The sequence below is a fragment of the Balaenoptera borealis genome, assembly GCF_965194805.1.
Source record: "Balaenoptera borealis genome assembly, chromosome: 3".
In the NCBI taxonomy this organism is placed as follows: domain Eukaryota; kingdom Metazoa; phylum Chordata; class Mammalia; order Artiodactyla; family Balaenopteridae; genus Balaenoptera; species Balaenoptera borealis.
Window position 1 is genome coordinate 164,291,788 of NC_138866.1, and position 6,836 is coordinate 164,298,623.

Genomic DNA, 6,836 nt, shown 5'->3' on the forward strand with positions numbered 1-6,836 from the left:
CTTGCCTGATTCAGGTCCTCAAACTGCAGGGAAGCTAATTCTTAGCCCCACCTACTGCTGAGCATAGTATCCAGTCCTGACCACTTAGTAAGCCTGACCAGAGAATCCAGGCAACCACAGAGCCCATCCTACAGCCTCAGTTGGACAGGGAACAAGCTAGCAGTTCTATCCAGCTGTTCTCAGCCAGTGGCACTCACCCCTCAGCCCAACCTCACAGTTCAAACAGTTGCCTCACTAAAATCAGACCTTACAGCAGGCCCCACCTGTCCAAGGACATTACCAGCAGACATGCGTAAAAACCCACACTGAGCTAATGATAAAAACTAGCTCTACCAAAGCAAACCTGCAAAGTCTGGAAGAGGAGACCACTTACTCAAATGCGCAGACACCAACATAAGGAATTAAGGATTATTAAAAAAATCAGGAAAATATGACACCACCAAAAGAAATTAATAAAGCTCAAATAACTGACCTTAAAGAAATAAAGACCTATGAATTGTCAAAGAATTCAGAATAATCCCCTTAAAGAAGTTTAGTGAAATACAAGAAAATAAAAACAACTGAAATTAGGAAAACAATGTATTAACAAAACAAGAAGTTAACAAAATGAGAAGTTCAACAAAGAAAGAGAAACCATCAAAAAGAACAAACAAATAGAAATTCTAGAGCTGAAAAATACAAAAAGTGTCTGAGGAATTCAATAGAGAGCTTCAAAAGCAGACTCAACCATGCAGAAGAAAGAATCAATGACCTGGAAGATAGGACATTTGAAATTATCCAGTCAGAGCAAAAAGAAAAAAGAATGAAAAATAGTGAAGAAAGCCTATGGACTTATGGGACACAATGAAAAGAAACAATATTCACATCATGGGAATTCCAGAAGAGAAAGAGACAGAAAGTATATTAAAGCAATAATGGCTAAAAACTTCCAAACTAAACATCCAGATACAACAGGCCCAAATGATCCCAAACAGGGTGAACCCAAAGAGAGCTACACCAATACACATTATGATTAAATTGTCAAAAGTCAAAGACAAAAAAGATTTTTTAAAGCAGCAAGAAAAAAGAAAGAAGTTACATACAAGAGAACCCCATAGGACTACCAACAGATTTTCTTAGCAGAAACTTTTCAGGCCAGAAGAGAATGAGATGACATATTCAAAATTTTGAAAGAAAAAAACTGTCAACCAAGAATACTGTCCTTCATAAATGAAGGATGGATAAAGACTTTCCCAAACAAACAAAAGCTGAGGGAATTCATCACCACTAGACCTGCCTTACAAGAAATGCTAATGGAGTTACTTGAGTGGAAATAAAAGAACACTAGTTAACATCATAAAGACATAAGGCAGTGAAAAACTCACTGGTAATAGTAAATATATAGTCAAAGTTAGATTTTGTAATAAGGAAAGAGTGGTACATAATTCACTTACAACTCTAAAAGTTAAAAAAAATAGTAAAAATAACCAAAACTACAATGATCTGTTCTTAGTTACACAATATAAAATATATGTAAACTGTAACATCAATAACCTAAAATGTGAGGGGGAGAAATAAAAGTGTAAAGCATAGGAATTCTATTGAAGCTATGTTACTAGTTTAAATTTGGGTGTTATAATTTAAAGATTTTATGTAAGCATCATGGTAACCATAAGCGAAAAAACCTGTAGTAATTACACAAAAGAATGTGACAAAGAAGTCAAAGCATAGTGATACCACAAGACATCAAAACACAAAAAAAGGCAGCAGGATAAGAAACAAGGAACAATGGACTTACAAAACAACCAGAAAACAATTAATAAAATGGCAATAGTGAGTCCTTACTTATCAATAATTACTTTAAATGTAAATGGATTAAATTCTCCACTCAAAAGACACAGAATGGCTGAATGGACTTAAAAAAAAAGAAAAAAACAAGATCCAATGATATGCTGCCACAAGAGACTCACTTTAGCCTTAAAGACACACAGAGACTGAGAATGATTGGATAGAAAAAGCTATTTCAAGCAAAGCATAACCAAACCAAACCAAAAAAGGGTAACTACACTTATATCAGACAAAATAGACTTTAAACTGAAAATGGTAAAGAGAGACAAAGAAGGTCATTATATAATGATAAAGGGGTCAATACATCAAGAAGATATAACAAGGGCTTCCCTGGTGGCGCAGTGGTTGAGAATCTGCCTGCCAATGCAGGGGACATGGGTTCGAGCCCTGGTCTGGGAGGATCCCACATGCCGTGAAGCAACTGGGTCCGTGAGCCACAACTACTGAGCCTGCGCATCTGGAGCCTGTGCTCCGCAACGAGAGAGGCCGCGACAGTGAGAGGCCTGCGCACCGCGATGAAGAGTGGCCCCCACTCACCGCAACTAGAGAAAGCCCTCGCACAGAAACGAAGACCCAACACAGCCAAAAATAAATAAATAAATAAATTTTTTAAAAAAACCTTAAACTCACAACTCTTAGGTTGTGTGTTTTAAACAAACAACAAAAAAGAAGATATAACAACTGTAAATATTTATGCACCCAACACCAGAGCACTTAAATATATAAAGCAAAAACTGTAGAAAAGCTAAAAGAAAATGTATGGCAATACAATAATAGTTGGGGACTTTAAATACCCTACTCTTAAAAATGAACAGATTATCCAGACAGAGAATCAATAAGGAAACAGTGAATTTGAACACTATAGACCAAACGGACCTAACAGACATATATAGAACATTCCATCCTACAAAGTAGAATACACATTCTTCTCAAGTGCACATGGAACATATTCTAGGATAAACTACATGTTAGGCCACAAAACAAGTCTTAGCAAATTCAAGAACACTGAAATCATACCAAGTATCTTCTCTTGACCACAATGGTATGAAACTAGAAATCAATAACAAGAGGAAAACTGAAAATTTCATAAAAACATGGAAATTAAATAACACTTCTAAACAACCAATAGATCAAAGAAGAAATTAAAGGTGAAATTAAAAAGTATCTTGAGGTAAACAAAAACAGAGACACAACGTATCAAAACTTATGGGATGCAGCAAAAGCAGTTCTAAAACGGAATTTCATAGCAATAAATGCCTATATTAAGAGGCAAGAAGGATCCCAAATAAACAACCTAACTCTATGCCTTAAGGAACTAGAAGAAGAACAAACTGAGCCGAAAGTTAGCAAAAGGAAGGAAATAATCAAGACTAGAGCAGAAATAAATGAAATAACAGGAAAACAATCAAAAAGATTAACCAAACTAAGAATTGGTTCTTTGAAAAGATAAAAAAGTTGAAAAACTTTTAACTAGACTAATCAAGGAAAAAAGAGAGGACCCACGCAAGAAAATTAGAAATGAGAAAGGACAAGACTTCCCTGGTGGTCCAGCGGTTAAGAATCCGCCTTCTAATGCAAGGGACGTGGGTTCAATCCCTGGTTGGGTAACTAAGATCCCACATGCTGTGGGGCAACTAAGCCCACGTGCCACAACTACAGAACCCATGCACTCTGGAGCCCACCTGCCACAACTAGAGAGCCCACACGCTGCAACTAGAGAGAAGCCCGCGTGCCGCAACAAACAGCCAGTGCGCCACAACGAAAGATGCCACATGCCGCAACTAAGACCCGACACAGCCAAAAATAAATAAATTTTTTTTTAAAAAGGAAATGAAAAAGGAGACATTACAACTGATACCACAAAAATACAAAAGATCATAAGAGGTTACTATGAACAACTATATGCTAACAAACTGGCCAACCTAGAAGAAATAGAAAAATTCTTAGAAACATACAAACTACGAGTTTGATTCAGGAAGAAATAGAAAGTCTGAATAGACCAATTACTAATAAGGAGACTGAATCAGTAATCAAAAATACCCCAGTGAAGAAAGTCCAGAACCAGATGGCTTCACTGGTGAATTTTACCAGACATTTAAAGAAGGCTTCAGCCAATCCTTCTCAAACTCTTCCAAAAAACCAAAGAGGAGGGAACACTCCCAAACTCATTTTACAAGGGCAGCATTACCCTCATACCAAAGCTAGAAAGGACACTACCAGAAAACAACACACCAATATCCTTCATGAATATAGATGCAAAAATTCTCAATAAAATAATATCAAATCAAAAAGCACATAAAAAGGATCATTCACCACGATCAAGAGGGTTTTATACCTGAGATGAAAGGATGGTTCAACACACACAAATCAATGTGATACCACATTACTAGAATGAAAGAAAAAATCATACGGTCATCTCAATAAATGTAGAAAAAGCATTTGACAAAATTTAACATCCATTAATGATAAAAATTCTTAACAAATTAGGAATAGAAGGAATGTACCTCAACATAATTAAGGCCATATATGATAATCCCATAGCTAACATCATATTCAATGGTGAAAGATTGAAAGTTTTACCTCTAACAACAGAAACAAGACAAGGATTCCCACTCTCACCACTCCTACTCAACCTAGTACTAGACGTTCTTGCCAGAGTAATCAGGCAAGAAAAAAAATATGAGGCATCAAAATTGGAAAGGAAGAAGTAAAACTGTGTGTATTTGCAGACAACATGATTTTATATTTAGAAAATCCTAAAGACTCCACCAAAAAAACCTGTTATATCTAATCAACAAATGTGGTAAAGTTGCAGGATACAAAATTAGCATGCAAAAGTCATGTAGCATTTCTATAACATCAAATTATCTGAAAAAGAAATAAAACAATTCCATTTACGATAGCATCGGAAACAATAAAATACTTAGGAATAAACTTAACCAAGGAGGTGAAAGATCTAAAATCCAAAAACTACGAGACACTGATGAAAGATATCAAAGATAACACAAATAAATGGATATAGATCCCATGTTCATGGAATGGAAAAATTAATATTGTTAAAGTGTCAATACCACCAAAAGCCATCAACAAAGTCAATGCAAACCCTATCAAGATTCCAATGGCATTTTTTAGAGAAGTAGAAAAAAACAATCCTAAAATTTATATGGAACTAAAAAGACCCTGAATAGCCAAAGCCATCCTAAGGAAGAAAAACAAAACAGGAGGCATCACACTTTCTGATTCCAAGCTATCCTATAAAGCTATAGTAATCAAAGCAGTATGGTGCTGGCATATAAACAGACAAATAGATAAATGGAACAGAATCAAGAGCCCAGAAATAAACCCAAGCATATACAGTCAACTAATATTTGACAAGGGAGCCAAGAATACTCAGTGGAGAAAACACAGTCTTGTCAATAAATGGTGCTGGGAAAATTGGATAGTCACATGTAAAAGCGTGAAACTAGACCCCTATCTTATACCATACACCAAAATTAACTCAAAATGGATTAAAGACTTAAATGTAAGACCTGAAACCACGAAACGCCTAGAAGAAAACAGAGAGAAAAAGCTCCTTGACATGGATCATGGATCCAAGGATCATGATTTTTTAGATATGACACCTAAAGCAAAAGGAACAAAATCAAAAATAAGTAAGTGGGATTACATCAAACTAAAAACCTTCTGCACAGTGAAAGAAACCATCCACAAAATTAAAAGACAATCTACAGAATGGGGAAAAACATTTGTGAACCATATATCTGATAAGGGGTTAATATCCAAAATATATAACCAACTTATACAACTCAACAGCACAAAAACCAATAATCCAATTTTTAAAATGGGCAAGAGGCCTGAACATTTTTCCAAATACAATATATGAATGGCCGACAGGTACATGAAAAAACATCATTAGTCATTAGGGAAACACAAATCAAAACCACAATATCAACTCCTGCCTGTTGGAATGGCAATTATAAAAAAACAAGAAATAATAAATGCTTGATGAGGATGTGGAGAAAAGGGAACCCTTGTGCACTATAAACTGGTACATGTGGAAAACAGTATGGAGGATCCTCAAAAAATTAAACATAGAACTACCATATGATACAGCAATTTCACTTCAAAGAATATATCCAAAAGAAATGAAAACACTAACTCAAAATGATATCTGCACCCCTATGTTCATAGCAGCATTATTTACAATAACAAGACATGGAAACATCAACGGCTGAATGGATAAAGAAGTTGTGATATACAAACACACACACACACACACACACACACACACACACACACACACATATCATGGAATATTATTCAGCTATAAAAAAATGAGTTAGATAGCCTCAACCACCAGAGGGCAGACAGTAGAAGCAAGAAAAACTACAATCCTGCAGCCTGTGGAACAAAAACCACTTTCACAAAAAGATAGACAAGGTGAAAAGGCAGAGGGCTATATACCAGATGAAGGAACAAGAAAAACACCCAGAAAAACAACTAAATGAAGTGGAGATAGGCAACCTTCCAGAAAAAGAATTCAGAATAATGATAGTGAAGATGATCCAGGACCTCGGAATAAGAATGGAGGCAAAGATCAAGAAGATGCAAGAAATGATTAACAAAGACCTAGAAGAATTAAAGAACAAACAAACAGAGATGACCAATACAATAACTGAAATGCAAACTACACTAGAAGGAATCAATAGCAGAATAACTCAGGCTGAAGAACGGATAAGTGACCTGGAAGACAGAATGGTGGAATTCACTGCTGTGGAACAGACTAAACAAAAAAGAATGAAAAGAAATGAAGACAGCCTAACAGACCTCTGGGACAACATTAAACGCAACAACATTCGCATTATAGGGGTCCCAGAAGGAGAAGAGAGAGAGAAAGGACCAGAGAAAATATTTGAAGAGATTATAGTCGAAAACTTCCCTAACATGGGAAAGGAAATAGCCACCCAAGTCCAGGAAGCGCAGAGAGTCCCATAAAGGATAAACCCAAG